The sequence below is a fragment of the Paramisgurnus dabryanus genome, chromosome 11 (genome assembly GCF_030506205.2).
Source record: "Paramisgurnus dabryanus chromosome 11, PD_genome_1.1, whole genome shotgun sequence".
NCBI classification, from domain to species: Eukaryota; Metazoa; Chordata; class Actinopteri; order Cypriniformes; family Cobitidae; genus Paramisgurnus; species Paramisgurnus dabryanus.
The window spans coordinates 24,769,516-24,793,988 of NC_133347.1; the positions used below are offsets into that span (position 1 = coordinate 24,769,516).

Genomic DNA, 24,473 nt, shown 5'->3' on the forward strand with positions numbered 1-24,473 from the left:
TGTGTGTGTGTGTGAGTGAGAGAGAGAGAGAGAGAGAGAGAGAGAGAGAGAGAGAGAGAGAGAGAGAGAATTTTTGAATTTTGAATCTACTTTATTCTACAAGTTTTACACAACAAACATACCTCATATTACAAAACACCTAAAACCCACACAGCAATTACAAATTATTCAACCCAAATTGAAAAAACAAGATCATCATCTATAACAGTACACACAGCATCATTATAACTCCATACATCATTAAAACCTTCAATATTGTTCATTAAATTATAGAACAAGAACTCATGTCTTATTCTTGCTTTCAATAGTCTCCTGAAAGTACCATCTAAATCATCTCCTCCCTTTCCCTCTATTCTTTTTCTTCTTGTCAAATAGATGGCTGACTTGGCTTGACCTATAATAAAATTCAATAAGCGCCCTTTTCTCCTATTTTCTCTATAATATTTAAACCCATAAATAAACACAACATTGGAGAAAACAACATTAAACCCAGTAAAAATTCCTTGAAGTCTTGAAAACAAAAATTCCAATCTGTTACAATACAGAAAACAGTGAAAAATCGTTTCCCTATCATCACAAAAAGGGCATTTGCTTTCAATAGACTCATTTATAATACTTGTAAATGCATTTACAGCAACAATTCCATGCAACACTTTCCATTGCAAATCTCCAGTAATTTTGGTCAATGGTGGCTTATACAGTGTTCTCCATGCAGGACTGCATTCATTTTCAACACCAAAATGTATTTTCCAAGGAATATCTCTTTTACTCAATAACTTCTTTTTATTCAACACTTTTACACTCAATTCATATAACTTCTTTTCACACATTGTACTGAGCTCTAGACATTCATCTTTCAATGATTCAAAAACTGGGCTAGATAACTCTTCTTCAGAAAAATCAGGACAGATCTCAATGTCCGGAAAAGAGTCAACTTTATCTGGCACACCTCCATTGTCAAAGACCCCTATAAGGGCCAACTCATCAGCATTTAAAGTTTCTTTGAGCCTCTCCAAAAAAGCTCCAACTGTCCTTTTTGATTTAAATCCCAAATGTTGGGCGATTGCATCAGTCTTGTCAAACTTACATCCACAAATGTTCAACAATTGTCCCAATGTTATCACTCTTGAATTTATCAGGCTATTAGTCAGCCCAGGAGCTACTAACTCTCCAATGTCCAACCTTGCTTTACCCACTAGGGGTTCATTCAAGAGCCAAAAAAGCGACAGTGTAGATGTCCTTCTTGATGGAGTTAAAAACATCCAGGCTTTTAAAACGCTGAAATAGAACAATGGAAGTTCTTTAAAATCTCTGTCCGCACACTTAGTCCAAAAAAGGTTTTTAGCAAGTCCCCATTTTCTCACTTGCTCAAATATCAAACTGGCCCCTGCTTTCCAGATGTTTTCTTCACCAAAGAGAAACTTTTGTACAAACTGTAACCTGAAAGCAGTTTTTCTACTTTCCAAGTGAACAAGGCCTTGGCCTCCCTCATCTCTTGGTAAGAATAAAACACATTGAGGAACCCAATGTAAATTGTTCCAAAAAAAATTAACAAGCATTACTTGCAACTTTGATAACAGGCCTGCAGGGGGTTCTGTCGATGCCAACCGGTGCCACAGAGTGGACGCCACCAAGTTGTTAATTATAAGTGTGCGCCCCCTATATGACATTCTGGGAAGTAACCATTTCCACCTTCTCAATCTTCCCTCCATCATTTCTTCTATTCCCTCCCAGTTCTTTTTAACATACTGTTCATCTCCCAGAAAAACTCCTAAATACTTAATTCCACCTGAAGTCCATCTTAGACCGCCAGGCAGACTGGGTTTTCTTTCACCCCACCCACCTACTTCAAGAGCAGCACACTTGTTCCAATTTACTTTTGCTGATGATATTTTTTTAAATTCTTCCACAACCATTTTTATATTTTCCACATCTTTCTTATCTTTAACCACCACCATTACATCATCTGCATATGCGGACAAAGTAAAATTATGATGTTCATTCACAGACACACCCATTAAAACCTTTTTCAGTTTCAATAAAAAGGGCTCAATGGCTATAGAGTATAGCATCCCTGATAAGGAGCACCCTTGCCTGATTCCCCTTTGAACAGAAAAAGGAGCACTCAAACCACCATTGACCTTTACAATACTCTCAATGTCACTATATAGCATCTTTATCATTTTAACGAAGTCCTGAGGAAAACCAAACTTTCCAAGAACATTCCATAAATAATTGTGCTCTACTCGATCAAATGCTTTCTCTTGGTCTAATGAAATTAGACCAAAATTTTGTCCTGATATTTTTGCTACCTCAAACATATCTCTAACTGCAGAAATATTGTCAGAGATCGATCTTTCGGGCACACAATATGACTGATCTGTGTGTATTATTTGTCCCATCACTATCTTTAGCCTGTTGGCTAAGGCTTTCAACAATATTTTCAAATCCACACACAGTAAGGAAACGGGTCTCCAGTTATTTATCTCCTTCAAATCCCCCTTCTTTGGTAACAGGGTTAAAACAGCACGCCTGCAACTAAAAGGAAGGGTACCTTGAGATATGCTGTCATGCACAACTTCTAGAAAATCACTGCCTATGATATTCCAGCAGGCTTTATAAAAATCAACAGTGAGACCATCAATTCCAGGAGCTCTATTCTCCATACTTTTTAAGGCTTCATACAGCTCGCTCTCTGTCAGTTGTGCTCCTAATTTAGGTTTCTCTGCATCTTCTACTTGAGGTAATTCACTCAAAAAATCCTCACTCAACTGATTGTCCTCTTCATATTCACTTCTATACAATTCTTTATAAAAACCAGTAACTCTTCTTCGAATGTCTGAAGGTTCATTTAAAACTTCTCCATTAACACCCTTAAGACAGTGAATAAACCTACTTTGGCCATTTTTTTTCTCTAAGCCAAAAAAGAACTTAGAGGGAGCATCCATCTCTGAAAATTCCTGAAACCTAGACCGTACTAAAGCCCCCTGTGCTTTGTGTCCTAGCAAATTTTCCAGAGCCTTCTTCTTTTCATTTAAAACCTTACAATATTCATTTCCTCCTGTGACTTCAATTAAGCCTTGAACTTCAACAATTTCATTTTCAAGTTTTTTAATTTTTCCAACTATGCTTTTAGTGACATTGAAATGGTATTGTTTACACAACTGCTGTATTTGCTTTTTTCCCAATTCCCACCATTGTTGTATACATGAGAACATTTCTTTTTCTTTTCTCCATTGTTTCCAAAAAAACTCAAGACATTGCTTAAAATGAACATCTTCCAACAATACACTGTTAAAAATCCAATATGCACTTTTACTCTTTAAACCATTAATAAAAACAGTGACTGTCACCATTGCATGATCAGAGAAAGCAACAGGATTAATACAGCATGATTTCATAACTTGCAATTGATGTTTAAAACAATATATTTGGTCTAATCTTGCCATTGAGAGCAAATTTTCTTTTATGTGTGTCCATGTATATTGCCTATTCAAACCATTTAACTCTCTCCACACATCCACTAAATCACTCATTTCGATAAGGCGTGTTAAAGCCTTTCTAGAAGCTGTGTGAGGTTCTAAATGGTTCCTGTCAATATCCTTTGCTGTACAATTAAAATCACCCGCTAACAATAAATAATGTTCAGGATCACAATTCTGTAATACATTGGTTAAAGTCTCTAGGAATTCCATTCTTTCACTTGCTATGACAGGAGCATATACATTAATTAAAACAAATGATACCCCATCATATTTTGCAGAGACCTTTAACAATCTTCCTTTTACAATCTCTTCCACTTCATAACTTATTGGGAGGAATTGTTTTGCAAACAAAATTGCAACACCTGCACTCACATTTGTTTTATGACTTAAAACCACTGTCCCATCCCATTCTTTTCCCCAGTCAACCTCATTTAAACAATCACTGTGTGTCTCCTGTGCAAAAACTATATCAACATTCTTCATTTGCCACAAATGAAAAATGTGGTTTCTTTTATTTACATCCCTTGCTCCATTTAAATTTGATGCAATTAGTTTTAAATCAATTATTATAAAAGAAAAGCATACTCCTAAACATAGCCAAGCCAGCCACCATTTTACATTCTTCTCTTTGTTTGTGTCCATTTTACGATTGTTCTGTGCGTACCTTTTGCACAATCTTTTTTAAGCGATGTATATCTTGGTTAGATAAACATTTTTCCCCTCTCTGCTTCATTAAAAATTTTGCTGAATCAATGAAAAGTTCTTTCTCAGGGAAAAAGTCTGTCACAACTACATTTCTTTTACCTTTTGTGCTACTCAAAAAACTTTGCACCCTTTCCAAACTATATCCACTTTCCTTGCTTTCTTCATTCTCAACAGATTCTGAATAGTCTGACAAATCATCTAAAGAGGAATTATCTGACAACTCATCTGTGTTACAATCATTTTTCCCTTTAACCACTTCCTGACTTTTTCTAAATGCCTTAGACTTCACACCTTTTTCATTCATTTTGGCTTTCCTTTTAACCACCGGAACTTTAAACCTTTCCTCTGTGTCAACCAATCCTTCTTCCTCCATATCACTTTCCAGGTTCTCATTTATTTCTCTACTTTGTGACATTCCAGTCTCTATACTTTCACTTTCTCCCTGCAAATCACTACTTTTCTCTTTAGCATTTTCCACTTCTTTATCAACCCCTCGTTTCTCAACATCTGATCTTTCATTGCCCTGAGGTGTTCCCCGCTCGTTCTCATTGATTGCTGCACCGCCGCTTCCCGCGGTAGATGTACCTGCCTGCGCTTCACTTTGTTCTCTTACCCCAGCCTGCGCAGGCGTCGCTCGTTCAGTGCACATCCGAGCTAAGTGACCATGAGTCCCACATTTAAAACACTTCATCGTCTCAGTTGTTGCAAAAATCACATAATCAAATCCATCGACTTTAAATTTTAACACAATATTCAATTCCTCCACATCATTATTTAAAATCATAAACAGCTGTCTCCTAAAAGTAACCACATGTTTTAAGAGGGGAGACTTAGATCCTAGTGGTATCTTTTTAATAGCGGACACAATTTGGCCATATCTTTGTAACTGTTGTTCAATTATCCCATCGCTTATAAACGGAGGCACATTTGACAAAAGCACTTTTTTCGCAGGATTAACAAGCGGAAAAACTTGGAAAAACTCATCCTTCATCACAATGCCCTGTTCAACAACAATCGGGACTTTGTCAACTGTTTCCAAAAAAACTACAACCGCGCTGTTCATCCTAGACGCAGATTTTATGCAATCATATCCTACACTGTAAAAAGTTTATTGTCAAATTAACAGTAACTTACTGGCAACAATTATCCAGTAGTTCCTGTATTTCAAACAACAGTAAAATTACTGTAGAAAGAATGACAGTAGTTTAAAGGATACTGCAAAATGAAGTACAGTATTATACTGTTTTTTGTAAGATCCAACATACAGCATTTTACTGTTATACTGGAAATGTTACTGTTATTTATTTTACAGTATAAAATATATACTACTGTATTTTCCAATTTTACTGTTATTTATTTTACAGTGTAAAATATATACTACTGTATTTTTTTCAATTTTACTGTTATTTATTTTACAGTGTAAACTATATACTACTGTATTTTTTAAGATTAAATTAAATACTGTTATTGTATTGGTTGATGTTAAATATAAAGACAACAACTATATCTTTAAAAGCAGAAAATTTATTGTGCAGTTTTAACTGTATATTTGTAACAATATTAACAAAAATAACAAAAAAATGATTAGATTTTAAACAAAAAGTAAAGAAAAAATAACAAAATCAGTCAGCAATCAATGTATCCAATTGTTGCCATAGTGTAGTTACCCTAAATGAGAAAACCACATCATACAAGCATAATTACAATACAGTTTTTTGTAGGTAGTATGGGTGGTGGTGGCAGGAGTAGGCAACGTCGGTCCTGGAGTGCCGAAATCCTGCAGATTTTATTTCCAACCCTGATTAAACCTCGCCTACCTGTAGTTTTCTGGTGACTCTTCAGATCTAGTTGTTCAGGTGTGTTTGTTTAGAGCTGGAGCAAAACTCTGCAGGACAACGGCACTCCAGGACCGACATTTCCTACACCTGGTGTAGGTGGTGGGGGCGTCATATACAGCAGGGGCGACAGCACTTGTGATAATCCTGTAACAAATGATAAAACAAATTAATAATAAGTCAAAAAATTAACTAATCATCTAAAATGCTTGTTTTTAGCAATAATGTACTTTGAGCTCACCAGTTATAATCTAGAACATGGCCAAGTCTTGAGATCCACCTTGAGAGAACAGAGAAAATATTACGGAGAATGTTACAATAACATTACTGAAAGCTTAAATAACCCAGTCGCAGTGCTGGTTGGTGACTTCTTTTTCAAGGGTGCACGATGCAAAGCTTGTCACCACATGTATTTAGCCCGTCATGTAAACTTATGTGTATCACGCATCATGTCAAAATGCATGTCTGCTGCAGATGCTTCAAAGGGGTTTATTATAAAAGATCTCGCTAAATCTCATGTGTAATCAGAGTTTAGTGTTAAGTTAGTGTCTTGCGAGTATTTTGTGAAAGTGAGTGTCATAAAATCATAAACCCTTCTGACGCTTTTACAGCAGGCACGTATTTTCACATAAGGCAAGATGCACATGGTTAACATGACACAACGAACGCATACTTTGACATGATGAGCAACACACATTACACTCTGAACACATATTTTGAATTTGCACCACTTAGGAGAGAAGTCACCAGCCACCACTGCGAAGTAGAATTACATTTTGAATAAATAATATTTAATAGACCACAGGTAGACTATTAAATATTTTTGCACGATTTTACACATTTCAGTGACTAAAACATGACACAAATATTACCCATAAATAGGGGTGTGCCGGTTTCAGAATTGGTGATGTCGGTTATGACATGAGTCAAATGTGACGGTTCGTAACATAACTGTCGGTGGGGTGTGTTTTGCTCGTTTAAATGCTCGTGGATTGACGGGAAAGTGTCATTTTACCATAAAATCATGAATGTTATGCCAAGTGTGTTTCAAACAGTAATAATGTTGAACAATTTAACAGAAAGCAATGAAATATTTTAAAAACACACTATTGCAAGAAGACTGCTCTGTCACTCTCTGCCCAGCATAAATTAATCCTCTATCTATCATCTATCTTAATAATCTTTAGAGAAACAAATTTGTGCCATGGGCTTTTTATGTCTGTAATTGTGTCTATATATATCTGTCATTACAGAACAGCACAAAAACTATGTGGATTTAAAGCGTATTGAAGAGGTTTTGCTCATAAATGCAGGTAAAAGAAAGTAATGTGAACTTCAAATTGTTATTAAACTGCACACTATGCGCTGCAAACGCAACCGGTGTAAAAGCACAATGGCCACGCGCAGCAAACGCTCTCCACAGACGCGCTGCACAGTGCTCACCCGGCGTTTGAATAAACTAGACACTGATTAGCTACTTGCTCTACGTTTCTTTAAAATTAAAGGGGAATTCCGCCCTAAAACGGAATTTAGGGTGTTTTTTCGTTGTTAACGAGTCAAACTTTCATTTAAAAGCATATTTATGACTAAAGAGCAACATTTAAGATATTTAAGATTTTCGTTTTCTGGTAAACTGGCCTTTGAATGGGAGTGAATAGGGCATGTCGATTGAGCGCACAAAATCTCTATTTTTACAACACTAAGGAGGCTCGACACAACGTGATACTTTACTCGAAGTATCACGTGGGTCTCTACACATGAACGCGAGCATTGAGAACATTGTTTGTGTACACAGATTTTAGTAAAAGCGAAAAGTTTGGAACAACTTACCGTGCTGTTAAACTGCGTCCCGCCGCCATATTGCCAGTCATGAGCAATCGATTTCAGAATGCGATTGAATGGACTCCATAGGACGCTACTTTTCAACTACAGGGTCAATATTGTTTTTCACTTGAGACAAAACAACAAATTATCCGTGCATTTATATGGAACTATGCTTTAGGAGCTATCCATCTTTACTCTCCTTCCTCCTTATGTCGCATTCTGAGATCGATTTCTCATGACTGGCAAGATGGCGGCGGGACGCAGTTTAACAGCACGGTAAGTTGTTCCAAACTTTTCGCTTTTACTAAAATCTGTGTACACAAACAATGTTCTCAATGCTCGCGTTCATGTGTAGAGACCCACGTGATACTTCGAGTAAAGTATCACGTTGTGTCGAGCCTCCTTAGTGTTGTAAAAATAGAGATTTTGTGCGCTCAATCGACATGCCCTATTCACTCCCATTCAAAGGCCAGTTTACCAGAAAACGAAAATCTTAAATATCTTAAATGTTGCTCTTTAGTCATAAATATGCTTTTAAATGAAAGTTTGACTCGTTAACAACGAAAAAACACCCTAAATTCCGTTTTAGGGCGGAATTCCCCTTTAACAGCAAGCAGTGAATGTGCGTTCAGCAGAGTTAGTAGGTTAGCATGGATTTGAACTTGAAAAGCGGAGTGTACTGACGGAAGAGATGATTTGAAAGGTGAGACTTTGTTTAATATGTTTAATCTCAAAAGTAACCGAAAAGTAACCTGGTTTGTCCTGTATGTCAGCGCGTTGTCAGTGTTGCTCCGCTCTGTATTTTCACTGCGTGAGAACATGAGGGGGCGTGTAACACAGACTGTTAACAATTGTTTTTAATTAGTATTTTAAAATTCTTTGATAAAAAATGTTTTTAAAAATATTTTAATAACACGGTTTTGGCGGTTATAGAGTTCTAATGACGGTGTTCAACTATAACCGTCGGTCTCACGGTTATATAATGACCGTCACACCCCTACCCATAAATAATAACTGGTGTATGAAATAAATAAATGTGTTAACTATAATAATTATTATCAATAAACACAAAACTAATTCCGTATAGACCATTCCAAACTTAAGACGTTAAATGAACAAATTTACACAAAACTATATACGAACCAATTACCACTAAGTAAGGTTTGTTATGGCAAAACAATTTATAGAAATACGTTGTTTGTACAATTTTAGAAGTGTTATAGACTGTCTTTTGTAGTCACCAAAAATGTTTAACGTTTAGTGTGCAATGATGGGTTTGGACATGCTACACTGAAGGAGACAAAAAAGATACAGTACCTCTGTTACCTCCACTTTCAGGATATTGACACCATCCATTCTGATGCTGGCTCCTCACATCAAGGTGGTTTAAAGTGCCATGAAAAATTGTTGTTGGTGTTAGCTTTGCTGAATCCTGTGAAAATAACATGTACTGAGTAACTAAGAATACAAGTTAAAGAGATGAGTAATAAATTGCATCAAAATCTAAACTCTATTGTTAGCCAAACTCAAAACTTACATTTTCCAGACAAAAGGTAAACTTGCTGTATTCTCAAGATGAAGAAATAAAATGAGCAGTGCAGGGTTTTTCTCCATATCAGAAACACCTGTGTAAACATAAAAATAAAACACAAGTTATTGCCACACTGATTAAAATATACTGTACTAAGTATGGGAGCTGTAAGAGATTAATACACACTCATTAAATACACTCAGCAAGTAGTTGCTTACCTATAAATATTAAAATAATTATTGGATAAATTTCATCCTTGTTAATGTGCTCCCAACTGATGTGCTGTTCCAGTTCTGTGCATTTTTCAAGTGTATTGGCAGTTCCTGACCAAACGCTTGACCAGTCCAGTACAGTAAAGAGTAATTGTTCAACATTTCAAATTGGGTATAAAAAAATTATACCTTTTTGAGCCAGTATGTCCTGTCTTCAGATTTAGATGAAGGTCCTTCCCAAACCACATCTTGATGTCATAAAGAATCTTAAACACATAACATTTCAACAAAATGATTCAGGGCACTTGCACAGTAATACCTGAAAATGAATAGATTTTGTTCTAACTCAGATGATCACATGATATTGTCATAATAACAATATAATAATAAGTAAGATATTGTTTCTGTCTTAATAGATTGATTGCAGGCTTTGCCTGATGCTAAATGCATGGTAAAAAATTTTTATTAACAGATAATTGAACCACGTAAAAAAAATAATAATAATTGAACCACGTGACTTCTCCCGATCATCCGGGACATATGACCATCATGTAATGGCAGCGTATACAAAACAGGGATACAAAGGAAAACGTTGATCATTGGATTAATCCATATCAGGTCCTAGAACACATTTTCAGATCTCATGTCAGCAGAACACTAATACATTTTCACATAAATATTCGCAGATATTACTTAAATCTACAATACATCTTTTTGTATGGATAGTCCTATTATTAGCAGATGAACAAAAGTTATGTGACTGAAAAGAGTAAGGCTTTTATGAAACTACACAATAATAAGTTAGTACTCACCCACTGTTTAAAAAAGCACTGCTGGTCTCAATCCAAGTGAGCACACAAACACACCGCCACGCAAGCACAGGATCTCTTCAGTGCAATGTCCGCTGAAGTGATGATATCCCCGCGATAGACGAAAGGACCAGCATGCAGGCGTAAAACTACCGTAGAAAATTTGTCGTGGACTGTAGCCCAGATTTACATACACTAATAAAGAAGATAAAACATTGTTAAATCTATTATACGTCTTTTCAATACTTCTAGCTGCCATAATGTTCAGTCAAGTTCACGTTCAGTCATTAATGTATTATTTTAAACATATTCCACAGATATTCATTACACAACGTATTCTTGCACAACATAATTCAAGTTTATAACGTTATTTATTTAACACATTAATTTCTTTCTCTTACTTACCTCAGCAAAGTCTCTGTCAACACAACACGATAAGCTCAGACTCGCCCTGACCGTTAATTTGAAAATGCCCTGCGCGGGGTTTTACACAGTGAACGTGCTTTATTTTGCACACAGGCAGACAATCATTGTGTAGTTGCAGAAGTTGTTTGCTGTTATGACAGAAATTAAGTAAAATTTAGCCGAAAGAACCCTTTAGTGCCAATAAAGTATCATACCAGATATTGCATATACTGTAGCACTTACCAGATAATGATGAAGTGAGTGAAGACAAACACGACGACACAATATCTCGTATAATAGCTCGCTGTCATTTTGTGGTCACAAAATTAATGTTAGCATATACGTATTAATATTCACCCAGCAGATATTAAAGGCGGAGTCCACGATGTTTGAAAAACGGTTTGGAAAAGGAGACGGGCCGACTACCAAAACACACTTATAGCCAATCAAATCAAATCAAATGCCGGGTTGCGTATGTGTGGGGCGGGTCTATCAACAGAAGGTCCAGATTCTATTGGGGTAGGGGCGTGTTTGTTTAGGCGATTTCAAATATCAACACTGGCTTTCAAACATCATGGACTCCGCCTTTAATAAAGAAATACGCGCTAGATGAGCAGAACAGATACGACGACACACACGCGTTCTCCCACTCCCCCTACTGACAGAACTGAGGAGCACATCACGTGACCGACTCGCGCCTGAACCCTCCGCATTTGTTTAATCAAATTCTAAAATTAGCGCTTTTTTAACTAATCGACTGTTATTTGAAGATTATACATATATATATTATCGCCTAAACTAATCTTAAAAATACATTTTGTGACCCAGAGGCAACAATATTAAGAACTGATGGTATGTCTATTGAATTGGCTGGTGATTTCATTAAAGCCTCAGAAAAGGCACCTGATTTATGTTAAAGGAACACACCGAGCATCTGATGTGAAAACAGACATTAAACCAAATATCTCACAAAAAAAATAAGCATTTAAGATATAAATAGACGTTTGTCGTTGTGTTTTGCAGTTGGTTGGTAATACTGTATTCAGAGTAATATTTCCCATAATGCATTGGAAAACTACAGTAGCCTACTGTACAAAGCTTATGCAGTAAAAAACTGTTGAAAATACATTAAAATACTGTGGAAACAACAAATCTATAGTAACAAACTGTAAACAACTTATACAGTAAGAAACTGTCGAGAAAAACAGTAAAAAACTGTGAAAACAACGAAAATTATTTACAGTGTACTATCTGCCCGACCGCTAAACTACACTCCTCCACAGAGTGTTCCACGCCGACCGGTATTTTAATACCGTGCCGCCTCGTTAACTGTTCCAGCGCCATGCCTCACACGGGCACTGGCTAATGGCCAGATTAAACTCCTAAATAAACTTTCCAGCAACCAGCAATGTTTAGATAGAGAAGAAAAACAAAGATAGAATATCACTCACCACGCTCTCAGCCACGCACCTCAAACACGCACCTCACTCACGCTCCACACGCACGCGCACAGAGAGAGAGAGAGAGAGAGAGAGAGAGAGAGAGAGAGACAGAGAGGTAAGATTGGTGCCCACGTCGAGAAAACTTTATAGAAGACTAGAAACGTGTTAAGGACTAAAGTATGTCACTTTAATTACAGTATGTTAACTGGATAACACTGGATATAACTCATTGTAATAAAATAATGTATTTTAAATACACAAATCAAACGATGATCGGTCGATACTCATCTTTGATAGATTAATACTATTCCACCATCTGATCTTTAAATTATTTGTATTTGTCTCTAGTAAATCATATACTAGTAATAAATAAGAACAACTATACAAGTAGCATTAAAAGCAATGGGAAAACTGTTGACCATTAGATTCAGGCATAATAATTTTTTAAATTGTGCCACCCTAAGATTTGTACTGGCCCCTTTGTGCCCCCCCATGAAAACAATCCTGGGGGCGCCACTGTATGAGACACAGCCATCTTTTAACAGTATACATACTGGGAACTATATTCTCAGAAGATGAAGCACTGCTACTTGGGTGGAGTGACCGAACTCTCTGCTCCTCACCAGGGGGCTTCTCGGGTGCTGCAAGCAAATCACTCCGCCCAGTAGCAGTGCTCGGCCTTCTGAGAATATAGTTCCCAGTATGTATATGGTGAATAAACTAAATTCCCAAAATGTGGGTGTGTTCCTTTAATCTTACAAGCCTAGTTAAGCAGTTACATTTTTAATAACTCATGAATGCAACCAAAATATATAACATGAACGTTTAATTAAACTCTTTAAAAAGGGCACAATCTCTATCCCAATTAGGACATTAACAACAACAAACTAAGAGAAAAATACACTTTTTTTAATAAAGAAAAATAAATAATAATAAAAAATTCACATAAAATCAAGCTTATGTTAGCAACAGTCAAGGTGCTGGCAATCCAACCTGCTAAAAAAAATAGACACCATCACAGAAATTCTATTGGTTTTATTGGTTCTAAGGGAATATGGGCCAAAAAACCTTACAGTGTATTGGTCTTTGTTGGTAAAAGCTAATGGTTCCTATTGGTATTTTAATGGAAACCATTAGAATTTTCTGTAATGGTTTTATATTTTTTTTCAGCAGGGCATTTTTCAAATACAAAATATTTCCAAACCCACAATTTGCATCCAATAACATTCACAACATCTTCTGCCTCTTTTGCTGTGTTTTTGCTGTTTTACAACTGCTTTGTTGCTGCATTACATTTACTTGCTGAGACTAGTATACAAAAATAAACAAGAATGCTTAGATGGACGTTGTTTTTAGGAATGAGGATGTGGAGAGTGTCAAAATAAAGATACCTCATATTGATATTTTATGCATGGCATTGATGCATCATATTGTTTGAAATTTAATCAATGCATCGACCCATATCGATGTATTGTTAAATAATAATAATTAATAATAATAATAATTCCTTACATTTATATAGCGCTTTTCTCAGTACTCAAAGCGCTTTACATATGAATGGGGGAATCTCCTCAACCACCACCAATGTGCAGCATCCACCTGGATGATGCGACGGCAGCTATATTGCGCCAGAACGCCCACCACACACCAGCTTATTAGTGGAGAGGAGACCGAGTGATAAAGCCAATTAGTATGAGGGATGATTAGTAGGCCAATGGGCAAGTTTGGCCAGGATGCCAGTGCACACCCCTACTCTTTTTCGAAGGACATCCTGGGATTTTTAATGACCACAGAGAGTCAGGACCTCGGTTTAACGTCTCATCCGAAGGACGGTGCTTTTTTTTGACAGTATAGTGTCCCCATCACTATACTGGGGTGTTAGGACCCACACAGACCACAGGGTGAGCACCCCCTGCTCGTCTCACTAACACCACTACCAGCAGCAACCTGGTTTTCCAAGGTGGTCTCCCATCCAATTACTGACCAGGCTCAGCCCTGCTTAGCTTCAGTGGGCAAGCTGTTTTGGGCTACAGGGTGATATGGCTGCAAATAGCAAATGTTACACCCTTAGATATTCAGTCTGTGATCTAAAAAGTACCAGTCTCGGTATCCAACCCTGGTCATAACCGCCCAGGAATGTCCTCATAACTGAGAGCCAGATTAAACAGGTTTTTATTTCCTGGTATTTTCTGTGTGTTAGTTGGTGAGTAAACATTCATTTATTTAATAACTGAGGGCGAGGAGATGGAGAAGGTGTGGTCAGACAAATAGCTTTATGAAAAATAAGCACAGCATCCGTGTTGTTGTAGAGATATCTATCCCACAGGTGACAGCTATCAATTAAGATCGAATCTGTAATCTTGAGGCCAGACCCATAACAAAGGTACAGGTTTGTCAACAACTGCTTCATCAAGTGAGTTGTTCTTCTCTATGTGGTGTCTACCTGAGTCTGGCTTAAAAGAACACTCCACTTTTTTTAAAAAATATACTCATTTTCCAGCTCACCTACACTCTTAAGAAAAATGTTTTTTCAAAGGTTCTTAAACGATGATAATGGATAGAACCATAGTTTCCTGAAGAACCCTTTTTTGCTGAAATGGTTCTTTGTTTTGGCAAAAGGGTTCTTCAATTCCCGCATTTTTTATTTTAAATTTAGTTTTTCAAGCTGCCTCCTGATTATTTTCACCTGTAAAAGCCCTGAATCATCAGTCCTGCTGAACCGCCTGCAGACTAACAACACAAAGAGGTAAAATAATAAAATAATCATCATTTACTGTTAAAAACATTTTGAAAATTGTTGTTCTTTTATAACAGGTGAACTTTAAGCTTCATTCCCTTTATAACAGATAAGCTTTACTGTTTTAAATTATATATTTAGGGGACTCTGCTTTAACAATTACTTATAATGATTTGTTAAAGTGTTAAAAACCATATACACGCATATTGTAGATAAAGTTTATTACTAATTATCAAAAGAATGTGGTACAACATGTGTTTAGGGTTTTTTATTGATATTTCAGAGTTTTCGTATGTGATGTCTTGGGAGTGAAGGTACTGTATTTTATGTAAACATTTTGGAGTTTGTGTGTGTGTTTACATACAGCAAACTCCAGGCTAACATTAATTTGTTTTATCTCCATGTCTTATCCTTTCACCCACGAGCGACAGACCCAAATCTTGTTCGGCCTGATGCTCAACCTTGTACAGTCCACCATGACCAATGCAGTGATGGAAATCTGTGGTAATCACAGTTTATGTCTCAAGATTAACATGACAATAGCAGACCATCTTTTATCTGACTTTTATTCTTACAGGTCTAATGTATTAATAACATCCCATTAATTTGTATTATATGCCGTCTATCTGTTTGTACTAAACATATACATCTGAATGTAATGTCATAATATGTTAATATTCAGTATTTATTATCATTTGCATGTTTTGATGTTGCATATGTCATGATTTTAATGACTTCATGTAATTGTTGTCTATTTACAATGATTGTCTTTGCCAAATTTTATTGGTAATTTATTTAATACTGAAGCAGATATTTAACATCCATATCTTATTTGAGTAGGGATTTGTTATATTTGCATATATTGCGGGGTTAGGTTTCGTTGTTGTTGTTTTTGATTGAGAATTGCTCGATTTTGCTTAATTAACTTTGTATGAATTGATAAGAATTAGCCAACTCGTAAAATATGTATGTTTTCTCGTGAGATAAGGCTGGTTGACCCTATGTGTCCCTGATTTATTTAAAAAAAAAATTGTGCATTCATATGAAATATGGTTCATGCATGGTTCATTGGGGTATCGCATAAAATATGCTAGATGAAAAAATACCAAGATGTGCATACATTTAAAAAAAAAGTGCATAAAACATATGCACTCAACTGAGTCGGATACATTTCTTATCCGATAACAAAACATAATAAAAAAAAATACTACTAACCCATGGCTATGTATATGTCAGGATCCTGCCAGATCCTTGTTTGTATTTAGTTCTAGTCAGCATAATAGGGTTCTGACAGTACAATGTTTTATATGGGAGATGTGTGGCTGTAGTATTGGTTTATTCTGACCACACATTTCCCGGGTCTTGTCACTTTTTCCCCGATCCCTTACTCATGATTCTTTTCAGGTGTGTGTCATTAAGTTTTCCCTATTTAAAGTCCTTGTGTTTGGTGTCTTGTACGGGTTCGTTTTGTGCTGTTTCCCTGTGAGTACAGAGCCTAGCCTAGCCTAGCCCAGCCTCGAGCCTAGCCCAGCCCAGCCCCGAGCCTAGCCCAGCCCAGCCCCGAGCCTAGCCCAGCCCAGCCCAGCCTCTAGCCCAGCCCAGCCCCGAGCCTAGCCCAGCCCAGCCCCGAGCCCAGCCCAGCCCCGAGCCTAGCCCAGCCCCGAGCCTAGCCCAGCGCCGAGCCTAGCCCAGCCCCGAGCCTAGCCTAGCCTAGCCTAGCCTTCTTTGTTTTTGTGAAAGTTGTCATTAGTTTATATCTTGTTTTGTCTTGTTTACATCATCGTGGGTTTTTGTTTTTCTGTTATTTAATAAAGTCTTTAGTGTTTTTGTATCCGTGTCTGCGCTTGGGTTCATCCTCCTACCAATTCTTAACAGAATACTGTGTTAAACTTGATGAGACTAGTTATGTATTGCTTTTCTTGTGTTGCTCTAATTGATTCTTTTGTTTACCTCATTTGTAAGTCACTTTGAAACAAAGTGTTTGCTAAATTACTAAATGTAAAACATGCATGAACTGCACTGGAAACACATTTAATTAATAAACTCATTAATGAGGTATGTGATTTGGTTATTCAGAATTGCCTCATTTAAAGTGTGTCATCCAAGTTGTTCAGTGAAATGACCTCAACTGTCTTACATGTCTGTGTTTCGTAACAGCAGGCTTCTTCCATTTCGAATGCAAAATGACATGAACATTTATTGTGTTTCATCTGAGCACTTCAATTTATTTTAGATGAATAAGACCCACACTGGCTTCTCCTAAGGCAGCTAATTATTTTTTATTTTTGACATTTGGCACCAGTTTATGAGAGAGTGATGCATTTGTGCTTTTCGATTCATCGGATGGAAACGGTGCTTTATTCACAAATGTTTTATGCGATGTTCCAGTTTTGTGCCTGTGGGAAAATATAATATATATCCATCCATCTGGCCAAATGGCGGAAACCAATCGGCATGACAAAAGGATTCTCACGGGTTCTGGTGCATACAGATGACGTTTTAGTGTTACGCAATTTAGGTAGTTTTATATAACTCCAAAAGATAAAAAACATGTTATTTGTAATTCTGAATCAAATGTACAACTTAGTTAAGGTTAAATAATTAATCTGACCATACAATAACCAGAGGTTAATGGCTAAAGCAATTTAACGATACCGCTTCATGCTCACATGCTCTCGTTAAAAGGTACCCATGTAGCCCCTACAGCCGTTTTCAATAGAATTATAATCAGAGGTTTAGTCTAGCTCTTTCTAGCCGCATATAGTTAAATCTTATGACTATATAACAACTTAATTATAATAATTAGGACTATCACTGTGATATAGCCCATATGACTGCACAAGAACTTAGTTATGAGGCAGATCCTAATTAGCATGAATTAACCCCGATCATAGATTTATGGTGACAAAGGATATCATAATACTTTAAAGTAACTTAGAAGAGTCAATAATACAGAGCAAATTAGAATTAATGCAAACGTAACAATTTATTAACTAGGTAAGAAAAACATAATTCAGAAGCCAATTTACAATTCAAATACGAAACAATCAATCGAAAAACCATTGCATACCTGGTGAGAAGATGAAGATCTGGTTACAGATTCCTCAAAATAAAAATACATGATGCTGTGCCAGAACAGCATTATGGGGGTTCCTTTCTAAATATAGAAAATCCAGCCTGAATCTTTTACCATTTTCCCTTAATATCCAGAGAGCACAAAGCATTGTGATAATGATATACTGATAGGTTCTTGTAAACCCAGTGGTGTTGCCTAATATACATACAGTGGGTGATTGGTCAACATGTAGGAGGTGTCTTACAACATTAGGTGAAGTTTACTTATTTTATTGTTACAGATTAACATTGAAACATGTTGTCATATTAATAAACCCAATGTACCACTTACATTAAAACCCTTCATTTGACACCAAACAAGACCAGATTCAGTTTCTTTGTGTATGCAGAATGTATTCCATTTACAGTTTGTCCTGAGAGAATGTAAAGATGGGGAGAAGGGGAGGAAGTGAAGTAGGGTGTGACCTCACACCATGGAGTGGTTTTCTCGGGTGTAAATGTGAATTTCAGATGTTAATTCAACAGGAATTAGAAAACGGTTCCCTGTGGATTCAGCCATTTGGTGCTGGTCTTACAAATACATTTTGTCAGGGGCTGTCCACACGGAGACGCGTATCACTGTATACGTATACATTTTTTATCGTATTGGTGTTTCATCCACACGGATCCAGCGTTTTGGGAGACTAAAACCGCTATTTTTTGAAACCGGGTCCTAAAGTGGATAAATCTGAAATCGACACCCTTGCGGTTTCGTGTGTACAGCCAATCTGTATATTTTGTGAAGCGAAAACGTCATCACATCACGTGTCGGCAGCGTCACACGTAACAGCAACAACAATAATGGCGGACTACATGATTGTGTTCGTGCTACAGGAGCTACTAAGCCTACTAGCTTTATTACAGCAAAATCTATTGCTTCTATGCAATTGTGGTGAGCAACTAGCGATAATGGACAACACCATACGCCACATGCTCTTAGATCCACCGCGGAAGACAACCAGGAGAAAGACTCCGCTCCTGCTCTTGAAGTTGTTGCGTTCGCCATCACTTCTTCTTCTTGGTTCATATACAGCACACAAGGTTATGTGCATGCTCAAAGTCTTCTTCTCCGTGTATAGTGTATATCTGTGGCAGAATTACAGAGCCCCATACTGGCCTGGCATATATACTACACCGCTTTCAGTCGGTTTTATGTTTTCGCAGATATTTCTTGAGACGACGCCGTGTTTACGGATTATTTTTTTAGAATGAGGAAAAAAATGATTGGATAGGGAATGCACCGGCTTCGTGTGGACAAAGCCTTACATGCATAAGTTTAATTTGCAACTTTAGATGGAAACATAGCTAATGTCTATACTAAAATAACAAGAAATAACCCAGAGCCTTTATATTTGTAAATAATAAAACGCACAAACATTTCTAGGTTTACAAAGAATGGTATGAAAAGGGAAAAACATGCCTTGTTGATGCTAGAGGTCAGAGGAGAATGGGTCGACTGATTCAATCTGATAGTAGAGCAACTTTGACTAAATCACTCGTTACAACCGAGGTATGCAGCAAAGCATTTGTGAAGCCACAACACGCACAACCTTGAGGTGGATGGGCTACAACAGCAGAAAACCCCACTGGGTACCACTCATCTCCACTACAAATAGGAAAAAGAGGCTATAATTTGCACGAGCTTACCAAAGTTGGATAGTTGAAGACTGAAAAAATGTTGCCTGGTCTGATGAGTCTCGATTTCTGTTGAGACATTCAGATGGTAGAGTCAGAATTTGTCGTAAACAGAATGAGAACATGGATCCATCATGCCTTGTTACCACTGTGCAGGCTGCTGGTGGTGGTGTAATGGTGTGGGGGATGTTTTCTTGGCACGCTTTAGGCCCCTTAGTGCCAATTGGGCATTGTTTAAATGCCACGGCCTACCTGAGCATTGTTTCTGACCATGTCCATCCCTTTATGACCACCATGTACCCATTCTCTTATTGCTACTTCCAGCAGGATAATGCACCATGTCACAAAGCCTGAATCATTTCAAATCGGTTTCATGAACATGACAATGAGTTCGCTGTACTAAAATGGCCCCCACAGTCACCAGATCTCAACCCAATAGAGCATCTTTGGGATGTGGTGGAACGGGAGCTTCGTGCTCTGGATGTGCGTCCCACAAATCTTCATCAACTGCAAGATGCTATCATATCAATATGGGCCAACATTTCTAAAGAATGCTTTCATATATATATATATATATATATATATATGTAACAATTCACTTCATTTTCCGGTAGAAAACAATATCATGGGAGCATGCACAAAACGTGATTAAAAACAGTTATGGTTATGTTTATTAATCCCGCCATGTTAAACCCAGTGGAAGGATGAAATTAAGAAGTGGCCTGATATATCATATGAAGATATATTCTGTTAGTTTGTTTTGTTGCTCAGAGTAGATGGGTCTTCGATGTGCAACTATAAAAGCACAGAGGCATATCTGTACACTGGGAAAGTCAGTTGAGTGTTTGTGTCTAAAAAGACCAAGATTTTGTGTTTTTACCTTTTTCATGCATATGTTTAAAATGTCCCAAATATCCCCTTGGAGTTTTAATGTTTGAAATTCTATGGCGGCACATCAAACTTATCACATGAATGTAGCACTTCCTCCTGACAGCAGCAGTATCTTTCTTATTCACACTTGAGTTATTTGACAAGTACAAACCACAATAAACATTGATTACATTGATTTTGTTATATTTTCGTTTTTTGTTAAATATGCATTTATTATATTGCTTCACTTTCATACGCACTAGGGATCAGATAATTAGAAAATTGTGTGCTTTTTCATTTAGACATAAAATATATGCAAAACATTAAGAACTAATATAAACATGAACTATACAAGCAGTTTATTTTGTATGTATTCTGTACTGTAATCTATTGTAATAATATATAATAGGAGAATTAAATTAACCTGCCAAATCAGCATATTTTTATCAGCATAATATTAGTTGTTATTTAACAATTATTATATTAATTGTTTACTGGCAGTTTCTATGTAACACCCATGGGCACCCACAAAATGTTTGTTTTTTGACAAATTATTTGTCATGTTTTGTCTAGAGTCTAGACTTTTCCATGTATCAATGCTGTATTTGAATAGTTTGTGAAGGTTTCTTTACAGCCTGTATGTACAAAAAGTCTATGATATGTAAACATGACTGAACATATTTAAACATTACATTGACTTTCAGTGCAAACAGGTCACCAAGTCCTACTACCATCTTAAGGGGTGGTTTTCCGGACATTGATTAGCTTAAGCCAGGACTAGACCTTAGTTTAATTAGAAAAAAAAAAAAAAACTAATTTGAACAAACATGCCTTACTAAAAAAATACTTGTGTGCATGTCAGTGCAAGTTGTCTTCAGGTTGGACAGCTCTTACATTTATTTTAGTCTGTAGTTTTGTGGAAGAAGAAAGCACGGTGTACTTTACAAATGCCCTGGAGGAAAAAATGTGTTTTGCAATAAGATAAACACCTTTTAACAGTCTGGCAACTGATCAATGTCCGCTACTCACCAAATGTGTCAAGGCACCTTAACCGGTTATCAAATATGTGCATATTACAAACATAATTGGATTTCAGATACACCCCAAAAAACTAAACCTGTCAATCAAGTGCGTAAAAGTTGTAGGGTCGAAAGTAAATCTAAAAGTGTACACTTGTATAGCCCTGTAAAATAATGTGTAAATATAATATGTACATTTTTTTAAAGATTTGAATAACCAGTACTTTTTTAGACAAACTCAATGTTAATATGTTTGCTTTGTCAGCTTTTGAAACACCACCCAAATTACATGACTAGATCTCTATCTCAAAAATGTGGCTATATGACACAACATGGCACTCATCTAAAGCAGTAGCGTAAAAATGAAACTCTGAGTGTCCATCTGAAAATCTGGGAGTGCCACATTAATTGTCATTTTACTCTGCAAAATTATTAACCATACGTATATAACCATGATATAATGGCACCATATCGTAGATTCTTATTACTGTGCCCTATTACAGAACTGCCAGCCAGATTGAAACTGTTTTTCCGCGTTGGTTGGCGCTGAGCCAGAGACGGACGTGCTCAGCGCTTGTCATAGCCTAAATCCAGTGGCGGAACTCGACTTTTGTAATGGGGTGGCCAGAGGGTGGCCAAAGCTTCTTTAAGGGGTCCATAATCCATGAAAGGAAACGATGTGTAACCATGTATCAAAAAGCATAAATTAATCTTATGATCGCTGATTAGGCGCGATAATCAGCCTACTTCACATTAGCCGACAAATTTTCATAACTGCTGCATTACTAACATCTATCTGATTTACTGTCAGTTATGAAAATTGTGTCATAATTTACTCAACCTTATGTTGTTCTAAACCATACGTTTTTTGTTTTGACGAACACAAAAGAAGATATTTTGATAAATAAGCACATTTGATTGTAACCATTGACTTTCATAGCAGGAAAAAATATTATGGAAAATTGTGATAAAATGTGCCGAGACTGAATGCAATGAAATGTGTATGAATATGAATTTGAAACATTTTATTTGCATATTTGTTTTAAATTAACATTTTTATCCTTCCGTGAAACTTTGCCCAGATGCATCGTAATACCTTATTAAGATCCTCTGCTTCATACTTGTCTGTCTCCATTTTTTCTCTTTTAGCCAATCTTTGAGAAGTTTTAATGCCCATTCTGTATTTTTTTGTGTGTTGGCTTCGTAGCTGTCATGCTCTATTTTGTCAAGTTCAGTTTCAGTAAGCTCTCTGTGTCTTGTCATGGTTGTCCAGTGTTTGTCACAAGATGGCGCCAAACAGACAGTAATCTTTATTGATCTTTATTGGCGCGGAGCGATTTTACTCGTACAAGTAGTACCGGCTATGCGTTATTACTTTGGAGCGGTTATTATTTGAAAAGAACGAACCTGCAAATGTCTCAACTGACCAATCAGAATCAAGCATTCCAGAGAGCCGTGTAATAAGAGTTAATAGTAACAACAACAAAGTTATATTATAGGACTTTTTTCTATGAATACATTTTTAAATGCAAACTATTTTGATATGTTATGGATAAGTATACATTTATTTATTGATCAGGAAACCATTTCAGTATTCACTGAGCAGGGGCATTTGATTTTACAGAGGTAAGTGAAATAGCCTATGCAATAGAACCCCCAGTATAATTAAAAGTAAACTACCGTAAGACTTCAAATAATAGCCCAGGCTTTTATTTTCCCAAACCCAGGCTTTTATTTTACCAAACCTATGGTCACACCAGGCGTCTATAAGAGGCTTTTAATTTAATTGTTCCAGCATGACAGCAGGAGGTTACCACATATTACGTTTTATTTATAATTTGAATGTGTTTAACAAATTAGTTAGTGTAAGAATAACAGTCTTAAATTATTGGCAGCATAAATAAAGCAAACGAAGATATGCTTTTTTATTGGTTGAGCACCACCGAGCGCTCCCAACAATAAATGAAGCCGTTTTAAATGAAAATAAAAATGTAAATGTTGTAAATTATTGCCCACACAAACAAATCAATGTATGGGAAACACTGCCAGGAGCAGAAGCCACCATTACAAGAGATGAATGTAACCAGTGTGACGCCGCGCGTCGACGCATTTTAGGCATGTCGACGTATTTTCGTCCCTGCTGAAAAAACCAGCATACCAGCAAGACCAGCATATGTTGTGTTTTGGTGCTGGTTTGCTAGTGAACACCAGCTAAACCAGCATCAGCACCAGCATTAGCACCAGCTAAACCAGCAACAAACCAGCATTAGCACCAGCTAAACCAGCATTAGCACCAGCATTCCATGCTGGTCATACCAGCATATGTTGTGTTTTGGTGCTGGTATGCTGTGACCACCAGCTAAACCCCATGCTGGTCCATGCTGGTTTGATGCTGGTTTTTTCAGCAGGGGTAGTCGACGTAATCGATGACGTCGACGCATCGTTGCAGCACTATTAAGAACAAACTGTCTTTATGAGACTTTATATTTTAAACTTATGTAGGTCAGAGATGCTGAAAGAGCAATTCCAGTAAAAGAGGAGCGTAGAGAGCAGGTATTGGTTCCCATTTTAAATCTTGAACCTAAATAAAGGGGTTTGAAAATGATGCTACTCTTGTTCTTACTGTGCATTCAGACCGCCACCGACGAGAGCGTCAAAGTGGCCGGAAGTCATTCATTTTCAATGAGAGCCGGCGGTGAACTCCGGCGAGCAGCGGCGCGGCGCGTCATGTACAGCGTGAGCGTCGAGGAGAGTTGAAATCAGCTCAACTTTATGGTAATGAGATATGACGCGGTTCGGCGGCAACCAATCAGAAGGCGGAAATGTTCACCGGCAACCAATCGGAAGGCG

At 37.1% G+C, this 24,473-nt stretch overlaps 1 long non-coding RNA gene across 3 annotated transcripts; it reads right to left on the reverse strand.

Annotated features, from left to right (window-relative positions):
• Positions 1-5,684: 5,684 nt before the first annotated feature.
• LOC135729737 (uncharacterized) lies at positions 5,685-12,039 on the reverse strand. 3 transcript variants are annotated; one of them, XR_010525738.2, is made up of 8 exons: positions 11,050-12,039; positions 10,807-10,955; positions 10,409-10,596; positions 9,782-9,858; positions 9,387-9,474; positions 9,167-9,281; positions 6,267-6,305; positions 5,685-6,172 (listed from the first exon to the last, which is right to left on the reverse strand). It is a non-coding gene; the product is annotated as an uncharacterized lncRNA (long non-coding RNA). The 3 variants fall into 3 exon arrangements; XR_010525737.2 differs by having other exon boundaries at positions 5,686-6,172; positions 10,405-10,596; XR_010525739.2 differs by lacking the exon at positions 10,807-10,955 and having other exon boundaries at positions 5,686-6,172; positions 10,405-10,596.
• Between the last annotated feature and the right edge of the window lie 12,434 nt (positions 12,040-24,473).